Source organism: Geotrypetes seraphini, chromosome 1 (genome assembly GCF_902459505.1).
Source record: "Geotrypetes seraphini chromosome 1, aGeoSer1.1, whole genome shotgun sequence".
NCBI classification, from domain to species: domain Eukaryota; kingdom Metazoa; phylum Chordata; class Amphibia; order Gymnophiona; family Dermophiidae; genus Geotrypetes; species Geotrypetes seraphini.
Genome location: NC_047084.1, coordinates 367,030,957 through 367,051,326, shown reverse-complemented (window position 1 = coordinate 367,051,326; position 20,370 = coordinate 367,030,957). Strand labels below are relative to the sequence as shown.

Sequence of the window (20,370 nt, the reverse complement as noted above, 5' to 3'; positions counted from 1 at the left end):
GAATGAGCCCCATTGTACACGGGCACATATCTGTCAAGATTGCATGTGCATGTGAGCTGGCATTCTAGTCATTTATTTGTGTACCATATGTGTATATTTTGATACCTGCCTTATTACCCCAATAACATGCAGTAGCTCTGAGAAAACTGTACTCCTGTAAACAACATGCATATGTATCTTGATAGAATTATGTTCTTTAATAGTGACTTCTATGAATGTGCTAAGAGCAAAACAGATTAGAAAGATAATTAGTAGCTTACAAAGGGTTTTTACTCCGCAAGGAATAGATTTGTTAGTTGGAAAAGCTCTGCCAGTAGGTAATGATGAAACTCCTTTTTTCCCCATGGGTTAACTGACCAACAGTAAACAGTATTTTATTTTTGGTTTATTACATTCCTTTTTGCTCTTATGATCAGACAATTCTAAAATATTGTTACAAGATGATAAATAATTGAAACTGTACTGAGACATGTTGTTTTTTTTTCTTTTACATTTAGAACATCTGATAAAGGCTGGGGTGGTATGGGAAAACAAATCCTCTGAAAATAAATTTTACAGCATGATTTTTGATAGGCTAATTGGTGTACCATTTTTCTTTTGATGCCACCAAAACTTTGTTGCTTTCGAGGGCCACATCTCGTAATTGCCGAAAACCTATTTCTTTGAATAATGGGCTTCACTCAAACCATGATGTTTAGCAATATTTATAATTTTTAGTATTTTTGTTCTTGATCACCCTTTGTAAACTTTTATAATCTTTTGTAAACTGCTTTGAATCCAGTAGGAGATATAATAGTATCTAAGAAACCACTAGCATAAAACTGTAAGGGGAGGATTCATCAAAGGGCGCTAAGCACGTTAGCGTGCACAAATGTTTAAATTAGGCACCGGTAGGCACTCTACTGGTGCCTTAGTTAAGAGGGAAACACCATTTAAATGCAACTTAAATGAAAATTCAAAGTGCTTACTGGAACCTAAACTAACGGTGCTGGAATTGCGCTTCCGGAGATGCCTATTGGTGCCTAAGGCCATTGTAGGCATGGCTAAGGCCAGAAGTGGCGTTAGGCACTTTAGTGACGCGATTCATGTCAAAGGTATGTGTTGGAAACATGGGCTTGAAAGCACTGCCCTACATTTCTAACACCAGAGGCACAGTTCTCTAAACAGTGCTTTTCTGTGATTGACATGTGATTGGCGTCTGCTTTTAAGGCAGCTACCAACAAAGGTGCTGTTTAGAGAATCCCACAGATAACGGGTATCTTTAGCGCTTAGGGCCTTATTCTTGAAATACACGTCCTGATTACAGGCGGTGGTAATGCTAACGCATTTGCACGCACTAACATGTTTATCACATCTTGATTAATTCCCCTCTAGTCTTTCATACCATTAAAACTGAGATGAGACCCTAAAACCCACAAAAAACCCCCAAATATAACAGTTATGAGAGATTTATTTATTTGTTGCATTTGTTATAGCACCTTTCAATACATCAAGTGGTTTGCAATAATCCAAATAAAAATGGAAAAAAAACCATAAAAAACAAATAAGAACGGGAGTGTGAGTAGCATAACAATAAAACATGGCTGGAGCACAAAAGGACAATTAAAATCAAAATAAACCTTAAAAAATAATTAAACCCCCCCTCCTTTACAAAGCTGCACTAGGGTTTTTGGCACTGGCCGCGGCGGTAACAGCGCGGATGCTCATAGGAATTCTATGAGCGTCGGAGCTGTTATTGCTGCGGCTGGCACTAAAAACGCTAGCACTGCTTTGTAAAGGAGAGGGAAAATTAGGAGTCAAAATCAGATTCTAACCCCCCTCTTTTACAAAGGCGCGTTAGCCGTTTTAGTGTGCGCTAAATGCTAACACGTCCATAGACTTCCATAGACTTATAATGGGCACGTTAGCATTTAGCGCGTGCTAAAATGCATAGCACACCTTAGTAAAAGAAGCCCTAAGTCCATTATCTACTCTGTTCTAAATCACAATATTTGAAGCATTTTAAAATAACCATGTCTTAAGGCCCACCTTATTATTAATCTGAAATTTATCTGAAATCTAAGTTCTGAAGGGATAATTCCATAACATTTCATGCCATAAGATTCATTCTTGATCCTTCAATTTAAGGTGCGCTGTGCGTTTTAGCGCACGCTAAATGCTAACGTCCCATTATAAGTCTGTGGACACATTAGCGTTTAGTGCACGCTAATATTTAGCGCACGCTAAAATGGCTAACGCACCTTTGTAAAAGAGGGGGATTGTGTTAGGACGGGCAACTGATAAAAGCCATTTATCTAGGTCAGGGGTAGCCAATTCCGGTCCTCGAGAGCCACAGGTAGGTCAGGTTTTCAGGAAATCCACAATGAATTTGTATGAGATGGATTTGCATGCACTGCCTCCTTGAGATACAAATCTCTCATGCATAGTTATTGTGGATAGCCTGAAAACCTGACCTACCTGTGGCTCTCGAGGACCAGAATTGCCTACCCTTGATCTAAGTGAATAGGTTTTCTGAAACTGCCAACTCTTCTTTCAAGTACAAAAAGTGTGTATTGGAGGAAAGGTCCATAGTCTACTATTAAGATACCACTGGGATCAATAGCTTGGAATGTTACTACTATTTGGGATTTTGGAAACAGGATACTGACTAAGATCAACCATTGGTTTGACTGAGTATGGCTATTCTTAAGGTCTTATGATCCATAATGTATATACTAGTGCTGCCCAATTCAGTGAAAAATATTTCAATTCATTTCATCCTGTTGAATCAATTTTTTCGATTCATTTTCAATGACACAGCTTTTTGAGTTTAAACATTTTATTTAAACAAGACAACATCAAGGAAATCGGGCAGCATGACCATATTCCTCCTCCCCAGCCTACAGAAATGATTCTCTGCTTTCTCAGAGCATCCCCAAAGAAAGAGTCCCCATATTCCCCCTCCCCAGCCCCCCGATTCTCAGCTTCCCCAGGCCCAGAGCATCCCCAAATAAATAGGCCCCATATTCCCTCTCCCCAGCCCCCCTCCCCAATTCTCAGCTTCCCTAAAGAATGGGCCTCAGAAAAAGAAGAGAGCACTGCAATAGAGAGATCCTGTACTTAACGCTGAAAGTTAGATGCGGGGACTCGAGAGGAGAAATGCTTTCGGGCACAAGCTAGCCAAGAGCCAACAACTATGAACAAATCAATGTGTTTGCAAGTTGACGCCGCGGCGGCGGATCGCACACTCGCACAGGCGCATGCCAACGTCCTTCTGATGTAATTTATGATTTCGTAAAACAGGAAGTTACATTAGATGAAAGACTCCGGCGGCAGAGGGAAAGCTCAAACACAAGCGGGTCTCAAGGGGAAGGGGGGAGCGCGACCTCGAATCAGCGAGTTCAATATTTTTTGGGGAAAACAAATCATTTTGAACTGATTCACCCAAAGTGAATCGATTCGAATCACGAATTGGGCAGCACTAGTATATACTTTCACACATACTCAATAGAAGAATTTCTGGGGTCATGGTTTAGGTAGGGAAAGCTACAATGTACAAAACTACACATACTGTTGGAGGAAAAATGCATCTGAAAAAAAGAAAAAAAAATAGTTTTTCTGTATGCAAAGAACTGGTGCCAAAGTATATTGGTTACATAAGAATAGCTATACTGGAACAGACCAATGATCCATCTAGTCCACTATCCTGCTTCAAGCAGTGGCCTGTCTAGGTCAGAAGAAACTGGCAGAATACCAAATAGTAGCAAGATTCCATGCTACCAATCCCAGGAACAGCAATGGCTTTCCCCATATCTATGCCTTCTGATAGAAGCCTGTGCTGAAGCACTGCTATATCCCACTCTCCCCTTAACTGGAAATGCATCACAGAAATATAACTGTTTTGCTGTCTTACCCAAGGACACAAACATTGTCAAATTTTCTGCCATGGAGATAGTAAAATTTGTTGCATGCTTTTATGCTTTCAAAATATTATTTAAATTAACAAGTAAGGTGTGAATAATGTAAAATTATGCAAACCACTCTTTAAGGATTAACACATTGTAAACACTGTATATGTGTGAAATTTGCTTCTCAATCTAAATTTTGAGAAGAAAATTACGTGTTTATTTTATTTTTTGTAAAATTTTTCATAGCAATTACAGCAATTCATAGTATTATGGCTTCAGATGGTCACACAGATAGCTGAGCATTGCATAGCAAGGGGCATTCTAGGGGATACTACACTGAATGGCACATTAATATTCATGTGACCTGCCCCCTTCCCTCCCCTGCCAGGCTCTACACTCAGCAGCCCCCTTCCCTCCCTGCCCTGCCAGGCTCTACACCCAGCTCTCCTCCCTGCCCTGTCCCCTCTCTCCCAATGTTCTGCAGCCCATCACTAGGACTGCCATATGGCCTGGTAGGGTGGATCCCTCCCGTCTCCTGTCCCAGCTTATCTTGCCAACATTTTTACCTCCCTCCCACCTCCCCCGTGTACCTTTTAGAATACCTGGTGGTCTAGTGGTGTACCGAGCAGTAGCAACGTACCATGCAGTTCTGAATCCCTCCCTGAATGGCTGCCTCGAGTTCTCATGGCCCAGCATTGTACCGGCATGAGCGAGCTTTCCTTGTTCCTGCCCAGCACTGAGACGCTCACTGAATGGCTGTCCTGAGTTCTCACCCACTTAGGCGGTTATTTAGACATCTTAGTATTTTGAATATGTCCCAGTGAGCTTCAAATGGAATAGTAGGATAACATTGATTTAATTCTTGCACAAAATGTTTGAACAAGTGAATTGACCTTGTCCCCCCCCCAAAAAAAAAACAAACATGTAATCAATGTAACACCACCATCAATGTGCCCTCTGAAATAAAGGAGAGGAGTATACTCATTCTTGAGAGTAATTGACAACTGGTGATTTTGTTTGATTCAATTCCTTCTTTAACATATAGCGCAACCCACCCTCCAATTTGATCTACTCTATCATTGCGATATAATTTGTACCCCAGTAAATCAATGTCCCATTGATTGTGCTTCTTCCATCAGGTCTCTGAGATGCCTATTATAACTATCTAACTATCCCTTTATTTAGTGCTATATACTTTACCATCTTATTTTTTATTCTTCTAGCATTTGTATACAGAAACTTCAAGTTGTGTGTTTTTCTTGTATCTACAGACTGCTTAGAGACTGACAGGAATAATTTGTATCCTTTATTCTGCCTTCCTCTTAAACACTCCTGGGTTTCTTTCACCATTGTTGAATCCTCTCTATTGGGATTCCCTAAATATCCTGTTTCAGTAGTATCCTTCTAGAATATTCAACACTGAGCCATCCGCTCCTGGGTAATTGTTGGCTCTCCCCCTTCCCCTTCCCAATCTTAGTTTAAAATATGCTCTATCTCCTTTTTAAATTTTTTAAAAGTTGAAATATTAATGGATCAAAATAGGCTCTTATCATTCTTAGTTTCCACATTAATTTAAAGACCTTTGTTGTTAATACTTGTATGCGAGAGATTTCTATTTTTTCATTAGAGGAGGCATTCATGTGCTAATCAGTAACCACAGCTGCATTAACTGTTTAGCACATGAATATGCCTGATCCTTTAGGGGCTGATTCTATAAAGGGCACCTAAAGTTAGGTGCCTCTTAAACATCTAACTTACCCCCTCTTTTACTAATGTGTAGTGCGGATTTTAGTGCTGGCCGCGGCAGCAACTGCTCCGACGCTCATTGTAATTCTATGAGCGTCTGAGCATTTACTGCCACTGCTGGCACTAAAATAGTTGCTACGCGTTAGTAAAAAGAGTGGGTTAATTGGCAAAATACCCTTAACAGCCTCAAATTGGTTAAAAGCATAATAATTGTGCGATAGGTGTTTATCCGATTCTATAAAATATAGGCACCTTATCGCAATGTGCTTAGCGGCGCCTAACACCTAAGTGGGTGTTTATATGGATGGAGCTTGAGTTAGGCATCACTAAGTACAATTCTCCAAAAACTTAGGACTCCTTTTACTAAGCTGCACTAGTGTTTTTAGCACGTGCGCGAGATGCTAACAGCATTAAGCTGGCATTAGTTCTTGGCGCGTAGCATGGGGTTAGCGCGCGGGCCAATGCAGCGTGCACTACAAACACTAGCATACCTTAGTAAAAGGAGCCTTTAGGCACCGGACATGTGGGCCTTTAAAACCCTCACCTACATTTCAGGTGCCTAAGTTTTTATGTAAGCGCACCGTTAGCGATTCTGCAAACAGTGTGTAAGCATAATTGACATGTGGCCGCCTTATTTATTTTAGGTGCCGGCTTTAGGCGCTGTTTATAGAATCGGCTCCTTACTGCGTACAGAATGAGCGGTGGCAAGTACACATGCACCAATTGACTTTAATGGTGACATGCTAATAGCAAAATTAGTGCATAGCCATTAATACAAAAAAATAGAAAAGACCATTTTTATAGCTGTGATAAAAAATGGCCTTAGTTTGCAGGAAAAACCCTGTACAAGGTTGCGCTAAGGCCACTTTTTACCACAATTTAATAAAATAACACCTTAGTAATTTCATTGATTTAGGTTTCTGTTTCTAAATATGTAACACCCCACAAGTCAAGCTTGGATCTCTGCTAATGTGGAAATAATTTTGCTGGTTTCAGCTTAAAGAGGCAGTTTGGGTATTATATTTGTGTGCTTAATGTGCTACAAACCTGAACCTCCAAGAGATGTGCAAAACCGGAAGGGCAGTCTGTTAGATGAGATGGAAATGCTAAAGTCAGTCAGATAAAGGAAAAAAAAGAACCTTGTTCAGTCACCTAGAATGTGCATGCCCAGCAAGTATGAAAGATCAGGGAAAGTGAGAGCATAACGGTTGGATTAATTGTCATTAAAATAAGCAATAAATATTTTGCATGAATATGATCCAAAAGAACAATTTCTGCAACACAGTTATTGATGAAAAGACTGCTTTTTCTAGTAATTTTGAAAGAAGGACAGATCTGCATAAAGAATATTAAAGTAACATTCCCTCACTTTATTATTTTACAGTGTGAAAGAACTAGTACAATCGGACATGTTTTCTTTTATGTGAACAAGCGTAGAAGGACCTAGAAGACATTCTTTTTCAAAAGGTAATTTAATGATTTAGTGGAAGACATACCAGATTTCAAAATGAACTGGCAGGTATTGGGGAACTATAGCTCAATTCCAAATTTATAAAAATAATCAGCAGTTTTGTATTGCAATCAAAAGAAATCCCATTAGAATTAAATGGTGAACAGTACTGCTGATTCCTCATGCATGATTTGCCAAGTTCTCTTTCTTTGAAATATAAGTTTTCTGCCATTGTCCTTGTAAATTATTGTTCCAACAAAGAGAGACTGGACAAAAGAATCATTGATTTAAAAGCAATGTTTATGCTGTTTTGGAATTAAGTTGTTCAATTACTATCTTTATTGAAAGAAAATATATTAAGACAGACATTGTCAATGTGGGCTACCACTAATGCATATTATTGATAACCCATTACAGTAGACTCTCTCTGTTAACTGGAACTCAAGCAACCAGAGAACAGAAAACAGAGAGTGGGCATAAATGGGAAGTTCTCAGAATGGGAAAAAGTGACTAGCGGTGTACCCCAGGGCTCAGTACTTGGACCCATCTTATTTAATATTTTCATAAATGACCTGGAAGAAGGAACATCCCGTGAAATCATCAAGTTTGCAGATGACACAAAGCTATGCCGGGCAATCAGAAGGACATCGAGGAACTCCAGAGCGACTTGAATCAATTGGAGAAGTGGGCAGATAAATGGCAGATGAATTTTAATGTGGAAAAATGCAAAGTGATGCATTTAGGCAGAAAAAAATAAAGATCACAAGTATAGTATGTCAGGTGGTAACTCTGGGAAAGACCGAACAGGAAAAGGACCTGGGTGTACTGATAGATAGGACCCTGAAACCATCGGCGCAATGTGCGGCAGCAGCGAAGAAAGCAAATAGAATGCTAGGCATGATAAAGAAGGGAATTACGAGTAGATCAGAGAAAGTTATAATACCGCACTACAGAGCCATGGTCAGACCATACCTGGAATACTGCGTCCAGCATTGGTCTCCATACCTAAAGAAGGATATAAAACTGCTAGAGAGGATGCAGAGACGAGCAACAAAGCTAGTGAAAGGTATGGAGAACCTGGACTACGAGGAATGACTTAGGAGACTGGGGTTGTTCTCCCTTGAGAAGAGGAGACTGCGAGGGGATCTGATCGAGACTTTCAAAATACTGAAAGGACTTGACAAAATGGAGCAGGGAAAGCAGTTATTTACAATGTCCAGTGTGACGCGGACAAGAGGACATAGACTGAAGCTGAGGGGGGACAGGTCCAGGATGAATATCAGGAAGTTCTGTTTCACATAGCGAGTGGTGGACACCTGGAATGCTCTCCCAAAGGAAGTAATTGCAGAATCCACCGTTCTAGGATTTAAGGGTAAATTAGATGCACATCTCCCTTGAGAAGCAAACAGTAATATGGGGACTAAAACTATGCCAGGGTACACCTGGTGGGGCCTCCGCGTGTGCGGATCACCGGACTTGATGAGACCCAGGGTCTGATCCGGAGATGGCAATTCTTATGTTCTTAAGCAATCAGCAAAAAAAAAAAAAAAAACCCAAAACAAAGAAATACTGGAATACTTTAAATAAAAATAAAATAAATTTCTGGTGGGAATTAAGTGTAAATTTGGCACGCCACACCCGAGTACGCCCACGCTTTGCTTACCACATGTCTGGTAGTTTGTCTGGACCAGTTTATGATATGGCATAGTATGGGGTATAGTATTAGTTAGGCCTATTTTTAATAGTAACCCTGACATCTGGCATCTATCAATCCCCATGGGTGCCAGTTAACTGAGTCTACTATACTTAAAATGGGACCTGTGCAAAAAATAGTGCAAGTTAGTGATAAATTAATGGTAGTCCTAAGGCCATTATTTTATAAACTTATTCACATGTAGATAGCAGCATTTATATGTGAATATAACATACATGTACAAATACCAATTTTAGAAAGTCACTATACTAATAGTGTAGGCAGACTACCATTTTTGGGTGGGCACAAAGCTTTATCTTCTCCCCTGCCCCATTCTTTTCTTCCAAGTGTTACCCTCCAACTCACAATATAATTATCTTAGATGACAAGGACCCCCCCTCCCCCAATAAATGCTATCTAAACTCCTTCTTCTGCATCTTGAACTCATACTAAGCTTAAGAGTTACTTAAGTGTCCCTGGGCCACTACGGAAACGTTCAACTTGCTCAATTGTCATACATGCATGAAAACTGAGCTTACACAGTGTGCTGGCAGTGGGGGAGGCTCAGGGACTTTGCCATGAATGCTGATCTTGATAGGAGTTTTGGGCCATCAAAAAAGGTCTTTATCTGGCAGGGCTTAGAGATACCGCCAGCCACAGCAAAGGTGAACAGATGTCTACACTATTGATTTACACATGGAGATCCACACTTCATAGAAATGTCAAGAGGTTGTATAAGAGCAACAAAACAAAGGAGTAAGTCCAACTTTGTCTGCAGAAAAAACCAAGCAGGAAAAACAAACAAAACTGCAGACTGTGTACAAGATGCAGGCAAAAATTTATTGTACCAAAATTAAAATGCAAATAAGTAAAATAAAACCCTTTTACCAATCAAGGGATCTGACACGGTCCATGTTTCGGACAAACCTTCGTCAGGGGTCCATGGTGAAAAAGGTTGGGACATACCATAAAAAATGAAGATAAGTAACAAAGTGCCTGTATATTGTGTTTGCCGAGGATTGCTGCAAAAAGTAAAGCGTCTCAAGGAAGCAGTAAAAAAGAGGTTGTATAAGAACATAAGCAATGCCTCTGCTGGGTCAGACCTGAGGTCCAACGTGCCCAGCAGTCCGCTCACGCGGCGGCCCAACAGGTCCAGGACTGTGCAGTAATCCTCTTATCTATACCCCTCTATCCCCTTTTCCAGTAGGAAATTGTCCAATCCTTTCTTAAACCCCAGTACCATACTCTGCCCTATTATGTCCTCTGGAAGCGCATTCCAAGTGTCCACCACATGTTGGGTAAAAAAAAACTTCCTAGTATTCGTTTTGAATCTGTCACTTATCAGCTTTTCCGAGTGCCCTCTTGTTCTTTTATTTTTCTAAAGTTTGAAGAATCTGTCCCTCTCTACTCTCTCTATGCCCTTCATGATCTTGTAAGTCTCTATCATAAGAACATAAGAACATAAGAAATTGCCTCCGCTGAGGCAGACCAGAGGTCCATCTCGCCCAGCGGTCCGCTCCCGCGGCAGCCCATCAGGCCCATTGCCTGAGCAGTGGTCTCAGACTATCCCTTAACCTACCTCTACTCCTATCTGTACCCCTCAATTCCTTTATCCTCCAGGAACCTATCCAAACCTTCTTTGAAGCCTTGTAATGTGCTCCGGCCTATCACAGCCTCCGGAAGCGCATTCCATGTATCTACCACCCTCTGGGTGAAAAAGAACTTTCTGGCATTTGTTCTAAACCTGCCCCCTTTTAATTTCTCCGAGTGCCCCCTTGTACTTGTGGTTCCCCATAATCTGAAAAATCTGTCCCTGTCTACCTTTTCTATACCCTTCAGGATCTTGAAGGTTTCTATCATGTCTCCTCTAAATCTCCGCTTTTCCAGGGAGAATAGTCCCAGCTTTTTCAGTCTGTCAGTATATGGGAGGTTTTCCATACCCTTTATCAGTTTAGTTGCTCTTCTCTGGACTCCCTCAAGTACCGCCATGTCCTTCATGAGGTACGGCGACCAGGACTGGACACAGTATTCCAGATGCGGGCGCACCATTGCACGATACAGTGGGAGGATGACCTCCTTCGTCCTGGTCGTGATACCCTTCTTAATGATACCCAACATTTTGTTTGCTTTTCTTGAGGCTGTGGCGCACTGTGCCGACGCCTTCAAGGTTGTGTCTACCATCACTCCCAGGTCTCTTTCAAGGTTACTTACCCCTAGCAGTGATCCCCCCATTTTGTAGCTGAACAATCGGGTTCTTTTTCCCTACATGCTTGACCTTGCATTTCCCTACGTTAAAGCTCATTTGCCACTTTTTGGCCCATTCTTCTAGTGTCGTTAGGTCCCTTTGCAGATCTTCGCAGTCTTCCATGGTTTCTACCCTGCGGTAGAGTTTGGTGTCATCTGCAAATTTAACAACCTCACAATTTGTTCCCGCCTCCAGGTCATCAATAAATACATTAAACAGGAGCAGTCCCAGCATCGACCCCTGCGGAACTCTGCTCGTGACCCATTGCCAGTCTGAGTAATGGCCCTTTACTCCAACCCTCTGTTTCCTGCCTGCCAGCCAGTTTTTGATCCATCGGTGGACCTCCCCTTGCACTCCATGTTTCCACAGCTTTTTAAGCAGCCTTTCATGTGGTACCTTGTCGAAGGCTTTTTGAAAGTCAAGGTAAATGATGTCGATGGATTCCCCTTTATCCACCTGGCTGTTTACCCCCTCGAAGAAGTACAATAAGTTTGTGAGGCATGACCTACCCTTGCAGAAGCCGTGCTGGCTCAGATTTAGCTGTCCATTGTTTTCTATGTGTTCACAGATGCTGTCCTTAATCAGCGCTTCCATCATCTTTCCCGGGACCGAGGTCAAGCTCACCGGCCTGTAGTTTCCCGGGTCCCCCCTTGAACCCTTCTTGAAGACGGGCGTGACATTTGCAATTTTCCAGTCCTCCGGGATCTCTCCAGTTTTTAAGGACAGGTTACATATTTGGCGAAGTGGCTCTGATATTTTGTTCTTTAGTTCCTTGAGTACCCTTGGGTGAATGCCGTCCGGACCTGGCGATTTGTCACTCTTTAGTCTGTCTATCTGCTTGAGGACATCCTCTCAGCTTACCTCTAGTTGGGCCAGCTTTTCATCCCGATCCCCATTTACGATGTCCTCCGGTTCTGGAATATTGGATGTGTCCTCCCTCGTGAAGACTGACGTGAAGAACTTATTTAACCTGTCAGCTATCTCTTTTTCCTCCTTTATCACTCCCTTTTTGTCTCCATCATCCAAAGGCCCCACTTCCTCCCTTGCAGGTTGCTTCCCCTTCACATATCTGAAGAACAATTTGAAGTTTGTTGCTTCCCCCACCAGTCTCTCCTCATATTCTCTTTTAGCTTTCCTAACCACACGGTGACACTCCCTTCGGTGTTCTTTGTACTCCTTTTGGTTGTCCTTTGTTTGGTCCTTTTTCCATTTTTTGAACGATGCTTTCTTGTCACTTATCGCCTTTTTCACTGCAGTTGTTATCCACACCGGGTTTTTTGTTCAATTTTTTTTTCACCCCTTCCTGAATCTGGGGATGTACAGGTTCTGTGCCTCATGCACCGTGCCCTTGAGTAGGGACCAGGCTTTTTCAACAGACTCGATCTTCCTTGCGTTGCTGTTGAGTTTCTTTCCCACCATATTCCTCATGCCATCATAATTCCCTTTTTTGAAGTTGAGTGCTGTCGCTGTGGTTCTTTTCACCTTTGATGATCCAATTTCCAGCTTACACTGGATCATGTTGTGATCACTGTTTCCTAGGGGCCCTAGCACTGCCACCTCCTTTGCAGGTCCCCCTGGCCCATTGAGGATTAGGTCAAGAGTGGCATCTCCCCGTGTTGGTTCCGTGACCAGCTGATCCATGAAACAGTCCCTCGTGGTTTCCAGGAATTTGCTCTCCCTCATGCTGTTTGAGTGTCCAATATTCCAGTCTATCCCAGGGTAGTTGAAATCCCCCATCACCATCACGCTTCCGCTTTTGCATACCTGCCTCAGCTCAGCCTCCAGGTCCTGGTCGAGTGCTTCTGGTTGTCCAGGTGGGTGATAGTACAGACCCACTTTTATGTCTGCTCCAGTTCCTCCAGGTAGCTTAACCCATAGTGATTCCAAGTCATCCGCCCTTACTGTTGTTTCCATCCTGGTTGAAGGTATGGAGTCCTTTATATAAAGCGCTATTCCTCCACCCTTCTTGTGTGTCCTGTCTCTCCTGTAGAGTTTATACCCTGGTATGGTCACATCCCATTTGTTGTCATCAGTCCACCATGTTTCTGTGACTCTGATTATGTCCAGGTCTTTTGTACTGGCTATGACTTCTAGTTCTCCCATTTTGGCTCTTAGGCTCCTAGCATTAGTATACAGACAATTTAAGTCCTGGTTGTTTGCCTTCTTCGCTGGTTCTCCTCGGGTCTTGGCGCTCCCGCCAACCTCCTCATGGGTTGCCAACCCCCGAGCATTGTTGTGTCCATCCCCATCCTGCGGAGTGTCTGAGTCGTCCTCAGCCCGCTTCCCCATGTTTGGATGACCCTCTGGCTCCTGTTGTTCTCTCTTAAGCATGATTGCTAGGTTTGTTTGTGCATTTGCTCCCTGCATTGCATCCTTGTGTCCTTTTCCCAAAAGTTCCCTCTCAGTCCCGAGCCCTCTTTTACAGATTTCTGGTTCAGTATCCTTGTCCGATACTTTGGTCCGATGTGTCGAGTTCAGGTCGACTGTCAGCTTTCCCCTTCTCCTCAGTTTAAAGCCAAGTCTATGCCGCTCTGGACGTTGCGTGCCAGCAACTCGTCCCAGCCGTGCTCAGGTGCAGTCCGTCCCTTCTGTAGAGCTTGTTCTTCCCCCAAAAAGTTGTCCAGTTCCGTACAAAGTGGAAACCCTCCTCTTCGCACCATCTCCTCAGCCAACTGTTCATTGCTTACAGCTCGGTCTGCCTCTTTGTATCCGCCCTCGGTAGTGGCAGGATCTCTGAGAAGGCTATCCTCCTTGTCCTCAGCTTCAGTTTCCTCCCCAGGATCTTGAACTGCTCAGTTAGTGTAGTCCTGTTGTAGCTCCTCCTGCTGACGTCGTTGGTTCCAACGTGGACTACCACCGCTGTCTCCTCTGTCTCAGCTCCGTCTAGGATTCTCTCTATTCTGTCAATGTCGTCCTTCGTTCTCGCCCCTGGGAGACAAGTCACTAGTCGGTCCTCTCTCCCTTCTGCTATGTGACTGTCCACTTCTCTCAGGATTGAGTCTCCCACTACAATTGCAGACTTCCCCTTCCTCAGTTGTCTCTCTGGTCTCAGGTCTGTGTCCGTGGCTCGATCCGCTAATTTTTCCTCTGGGTTCTGTTGGGTCACCATATCCTCTGTCTGTGCAGATCCTCCGCAAGGTCCTACTCCCGTGGCGTCTGGTGGATTCTGCCATCCAACTGTTGATTCCCCTCTGATGTGCTGTTTGTCCTGTGCCGCCACCATCCTGCAGGCCTCCTCGATGAATTTCTCGAGATCTCTTACTTGCTCCGTGACGCGACTCTCTCCGGTAGTATCCTCCATTATCCAGCATGGTTCCTCTAAGGCGCGCAGTCCTCCCAGCTCCTGAACCCTGGCCTGCAGTCTCCCGACCTCCTTCCTCAGGCTATCCAGTTCCTGGCATCGACCGCATATGTACGCCTGCCTCCCGAAGGGGAGGTAGTCATACATATGACACTCGATGCAGTACACTGGATAGCTCCGCTGGGTTCCTGCAGCCTCCATTTCCTTTCTCCTATGATCCCTCGATGTGTATGAGTGGTGCCCGGCGTGCAGCTAGCTGAAAGGGTAGAGAGAGAAGAGAATATGAGAGAGAAGAAATGTTTTGTTTTTTTTTAAGGGTAGAGAGAGGTTTTTTAAGAGGTTAGATTTTGCTGCTGGGCTCCTTCGCCGCGTTCCGAACGGCTGGGCGCCGTTGGCTCCCTTCTTCTTATAGGGGAGCCCGGGCCCAATACAACCAGTGATGCGGGTGGGGTGGGCGGAGCTAACTCTCGCGACCCCGGTCTCACAGCCTGCTCTGGCTGCCTTGCTTGCCTTCCCTTCGGCTTCCCTGCTCCTGCAAAAGAAAAATTTGAAAAGCGCCGAGGTTTGCCTCGTGCCCTGGTTCCCTTCTTCTTATAGGGGAGCCCGGGCCCGATGCAACCAGTGCCACGGGTGGGGTGGGCGGAGCTAACTCTCGCGACCCCGGTCTCACAGCCTGCTCTGGCTGCCCTGCTTGCCTTCCCTTCGGCTTCCCTGCTCCTGCAAAAGAAAAATTTGAAAAGCTCCGAGGTTTGCCTCGTGCCCTGGCTCCCTTCTTCTTATAGGGGAGCCCGGGCCCGATGCAACCAGTGATGCGGGTGGGGTGGGCGGAGCTAACTCTCGCGACCCCGGTCTCACAACCTGCTCTGGCTGCCCTGCTTGCCTTCCCTTCGGCTTCCCTGCTCCTGCAAAAGAAAAAATTGAAAAGCGCCGAGGTTTGCCTCGTGCCCTGGCTCCTTTCTTCTTATAGGGGAGCCCGGGCCCGATGCAACCAGTGATGCGGGTGGGGTGGGCGGAGCTAACTCTCGCGACCCCGGTCTCACAGCCTGCTCCGGCTGCCCTGCTTGCCTTCCCTTCGGCTTCCCTGCTCCTGCAAAAGAAAAATTTGAAAAGAGACTCAGTTTCTCCAATCTCTCAGCGTATGACAGGTTTTCCATACCGTTTATCAGATGTGTCGCTCTCCTCTGAACCCTCTCGAGTAACGCCATATCCTTCTTAAGGTACGGCGACCAATATTGGACGCAGTACTCCAAATGCGGGCGCACCATCGCCCGATACAATGGCAGAATAACTTCTTTCGTTCTGGCTGTAATACCCTTCTTGATTACACCTACCATTCTATTCGCTCTCATAGTGGCCGCTGCGCACTGTGCCGTCGGCTTCATTGTCATATCCACCATTACCCCCAAGTCCCTTTCCTGGGTGCTCTTATTCAATAATATCCCTCCCATCATATAGTTGTACCTCGGGTTTCTGCTTCCCACATCTAATACTTTACATTTCTCAATGTTGAACTTCATCTGCCATCTTGTCGCCCATTCTCCTAGTTTGTTCAAGTCCCTTTGCAATTCTTCACAGTCCTCTTTAGTCCGAGCTCCATTAGTTTGGTGTCGTCTGCAAATTTTATTATCTCACACTTCGTCCCTGTTTCTAGATCATTTATGAAGATATTAAATAGCAGCGGCCCAAGCACCGAGCCCTGCAGGACACCACTTGTGCCTCCTCCAGTCCGAGTAGTGGCCCTTCACTCCTACCCTCTGTTTTCTACCCTCCAACCAGTTTCTGATCCATCTATGTACGTCTCCTTCCACCCCATGGTTCTCCAGTTTCCTGAGTAGACGTTCATGGGGCACCTTGTCAAAGGCTTTTTGGAAATCTAGATATACGATGTCTATGGGAGTCTCCTTGTCCATCCATTTGTTAATCCCTTCAAAGAAGTGCAATAAGTTTGTTAGGCACGATCTCCCCTTGCAGAAACCATGTTGGCTGGTTATCAAAAGTTTGTTTCTTTCAAAATGTTCATCGATATTTTCTTTTATCAGTGCTTCTGCCATTTTCCCCGGAACCGAGGTCAGGCTCACCGGCCTGTAGTTTCCCGGGTCACCTCTTGATCCCTTTTAAAGATGGGCGTAACATTGGCTATCTTTCAATCCTCCGGGATCGCACCTGTTTTCAGGGATAACTTGCAAATTTGCTGCAGTAGTTCCGCTATCTCTTCCTTTAATTCCTTCAGAACCCTTGGATATATGCTGTCCAGACCCGGGGATTTGTCAGTTTTTAGTTTTTCTATCTGCCTATGCATATCCTCAAGGCTCACTTCCATGGATGTTAATTTTTCTGCTTGACTTCCATTAAAGAATTGCTCAGGTTCCAGTATGTTGGACATGTCCTCGTTTGTAAATACAGACGAGAAGAACATGTTAAGCCTTTCTGCTACTACCTTCTCCTCCTTCACCACTCCCTTCCTGTCTCCTCTCTAGCCGGCTGCTTCCCTTTAACATATCTAAAGAACGGTTTGAAATTTCTTGCTTCCCTTGCTAGCTTCTCTTCAGACTCCCTTTTGGCTTTTCGAACCTCATGGTGACATTCTTTTTGATACTTCCTGTGCTCTTTCCAGTTCCCCTCAGATTTGTCCTTTTTCCATTTCTTGAATGAATTTTTCTTATTGCCTATCACTTCCTTCACTATTTGTTGTGGCTTAGGTAAGACTAAACTCTACATATAGGTATTCCCACTACTACTCCTACTCATTTCTACAGTGCTAAGAGACATGTGATGTGATGACGCAGAGCTAAGTGGTGACTCCTTGCTCCTGCTCCGACCCTCTCGTGACTAATTTCCTGCTTTATTGCCTTTCATTTTACCTGCTCCTGCTCCCTATTTACACCGGAACGCGCGTCTTACCTCCTGGGTGCTGCGGGCAGCTCCGCGATCTGCTTCAGAGGGGTTTTGGCTGAGTTATGCCCATAAAGACTCTGCGACCTGCCAGGGCTCAGAGATCGCATGGGGCATCCAAGATGGTGTCTGCACCCTCTTCCCCATCTAAAGTGTTGCTGCAGGAGGACGTGGTCCAGGAACTCACAAAAATCATCTCGGCGGCGATCAATGATCGGCTTACCAAACTCCAGGCCAAGGTCAATCACATTCACGACAGCCTGGAGCGTCATGGCCAGCGTCTACAGACAGCGGAGACCTGAATCACAGTCTTCCACCATGGAGGCGCAGCTGCAGGCTGTGGAAACACGCTGCTCTACCCTGCATGAGCACCTTGAGGACCAGGAAAATCGAGGTCGCCGCAACATCAGGTTCGTGTGACTGGCGGAAACTCTCCGAGAGGAAGAGCTGCGGGACCTCATGGAGAAGTGGCTCCCAGAGGCTGTGGGCTTTTCACCTGCAGGCGCCTGGATTCTGGTGGAGCTGTCCATCGCCTGGGTCCCTGCAGAGAGGGTGATGGCTTGCCCCGGCTTGTTATAGCCTGGATCCTTAATTTCGCTGATAGGGATGGTATGCTGAACTCCCCGCCCCCCCCCTCCCGATGCGCCTGCTGTTTGACTCAAGCTTAATGGTCAGCTCCACAGCTAGGATTTTTCCTGTCAGTCAGGCTAATAGATTATGAAGAGTCAGTATATATGATTGGAAGGAAAAAATGGTTGTGTTCCATAAATGTTCAGAATGTTATGTTCTTGTTTAACTTGTATTATCTGACATTCATTGTTCCTCTCATAGGCTTATTAATGTCACATTACTGTTCATTCAGTGATTGGTTTTATAATTCTTTTTAGCAGATCAGACACTTGGTTTCGGGGAATTCCACATACCCCTCCTTCTCCTGTCTTCTATAGCAGGGGTGCCCACACTTTTTGGCTTCCGAGCTACTTTTAAAATGACCAAGTCAAAATGATCTACCAACAATACATTTTTTTTTTAAAAACACAAAGCACACTGTATGCAGAGAAAATGTTAATTATAATTTATATTTGGGGGGGGGGGGGTTCAAAGAGGTCAAGGCAGATGACTTTAAAAATATGCAACGTCACCTCAGTAGCAACTATACAAAAATAGACAAATATACCCCCCTCCCCTTTTACTAAACCACGATAGTGTTTTTTTAGCGTAGGGACTCAAGGATCTCCCGTACAAAGAACGGCTAGACAAATTATAGCTATACTCGCTCGAGGAGCGTAGAGAGAGAAGAGACATGATCGAGACGTTCAAGTATCTCATGGGCTGCATCGAGGCGGAGGAAGAGATCTTCTTTTTCAAGAGAACCAACGGCAACAAGAGGGCATCCATGGAAAATCAGGGGCGGGAAACTGCGCGGTGACACCAGGAAATTATTTTTCACTGAAAGGGTGGTTGATTGATGGAATAGTCTTCCACTTCAGGTGATTGAGGCCAGCAGCGTACCTGATTTTAAGGCCAAATGGGATCTATTCACGTGGGATCTATTCACAGGGCAAAGGTAGGGGAGGGTCATTAGGGTGGGCAGACTGGATGGGCCGTGGCCCTTATCTGCCGTCTATTTCTATGTTTCTATGTTTCTAAGGCACAACTGATGGCGTTGTATCTAAAGAAGGGCCTGTTGGAATTTGCGGGCAAGAAGATCCTCCTGTTCAACGACTATTCTGCAGAGGTCGCTGTGCAACAGTGTGCTTTGGTGCCTTACTTCTCCGAGCTCCGTTATCGGGGCCTCTGGTTTGTGGTCCAGTTCCCTGCTTGAGTGCGTATTATGGAAGCCGGAGGCCCGAAGATGTGTGACACCCTGGAAGATCTGTAGGCCTATATCCGGACTCTGGCTCTGCCAGTGCTGGTCCCTTAGTTGCTGGACTGTGTTCCTGAGCCTGTTCTGCCTTTGGGGTCGCTGTTTGACCCAGTTGGATTGTGTTTGCTGCAGCTCTGGGTCCGGGGTCGCGGGCCATCCCTGCCTGACATAGTCTTCATTTGTTTTCCTCAGGCCTCTACCCCTGACACCTCTGGATGAGCTGCCTCTGCTTTGGTCTTTGCCTGGCACATGGAGTTCCTGTCGGTGCCTTCCTGTGCCTAAGTCGGGTGGTGCCTCAGAGCCCCTCTCTAATTTTTGTTTACATTTGTAGTTTCTAAACCCTTGGACTTTAGGAGAGGGTCCGTTGTTAGTTTCACTTTTTCTATGTTTTCGTTCTCTGTATAGGGTGGCCTCTATCTATTCAATGGCATGGGGGTCCTTCAGAGGTGAGGTGGGGGTCCCTGCCTTTTTGGATTTTTGGTTGATATCCTTTGCGCCTGTCCTGTTCGTTTCTTGTATTCTCAGTTTAGCCTGTACAGGTTGTTTTATGGGGTGCCTTGCTGTAGGGTGGAAGGGAGTGGGTATTTTCTACTTTGTTTTGGGGGCGGGAGGGGGTTGGAAAAGGTGTTTTTTTATTTTATGTGGTGGTTGGGTTTTGGGAGGCTGCAAAAGCTTACCTTAGCGGTTGTATTATAGCATATACAGTTTGAAAGAAGAAACAACGGGATGCTGAATTGGTATCACTTGCTAAGCAATTGCGGGAGAGTAGATCACAACACATACAACAGAACACCAAGAAGGCCCGTCAATCCTATCTCACTTTGCGTAAGCGCATTGATACTATCCTGACGGCAAGGGCTCTCACTCACATTGATGTCTACAAGTTTAACCAAATATAAATGGGGCAACAAGGTGGGTAAGTTACTGGACAATCTTGTTCGGCCCTTCCGGAAAGCTACACGTATCTCTTGCATTCGTGAGAGTCCCACCCTCTTGAATACTGAGGATTCGGCTAACCAGGCCCAATTTGTCTGTTTTTATAGTGGCCTGTATAGCTCAGGACCGTATGACCGATGCATGGGATATGTTATTTGGGATCTGGCACCCCCCAAAATTTCTGAGGCCTACCAGAGTTTGTTAAATGCCCCTATCACTTGTGGGGAGATCCATGTTGCTATTGGCAAGGCCAAGGGGCCCAGACGGGATGGGACCCAAGTTTTTATAAAATCTTAATATCGCACGTTGGGCCGGCCTTGAGCGCCATGTATGCAGACTTGCAGGCCACTGGC

At 44.9% G+C, this 20,370-nt stretch overlaps 1 protein-coding gene across 24 annotated transcripts in view; it reads left to right on the top strand.

The window, feature by feature from the left end:
• Positions 1–20,370, top strand: part of ADGRL3 (adhesion G protein-coupled receptor L3) — a 1,804,713-nt gene that overhangs the window by 655,238 nt on the left and 1,129,105 nt on the right. For all 24 annotated transcript variants that reach the window (XM_033915103.1, XM_033915068.1, XM_033915049.1 and 21 more), the window contains one exon: positions 7,018–7,100. The gene's annotated coding sequence lies outside the window, so the exon portion shown is untranslated. The remainder of the gene's footprint in view (positions 1–7,017; positions 7,101–20,370) is intronic.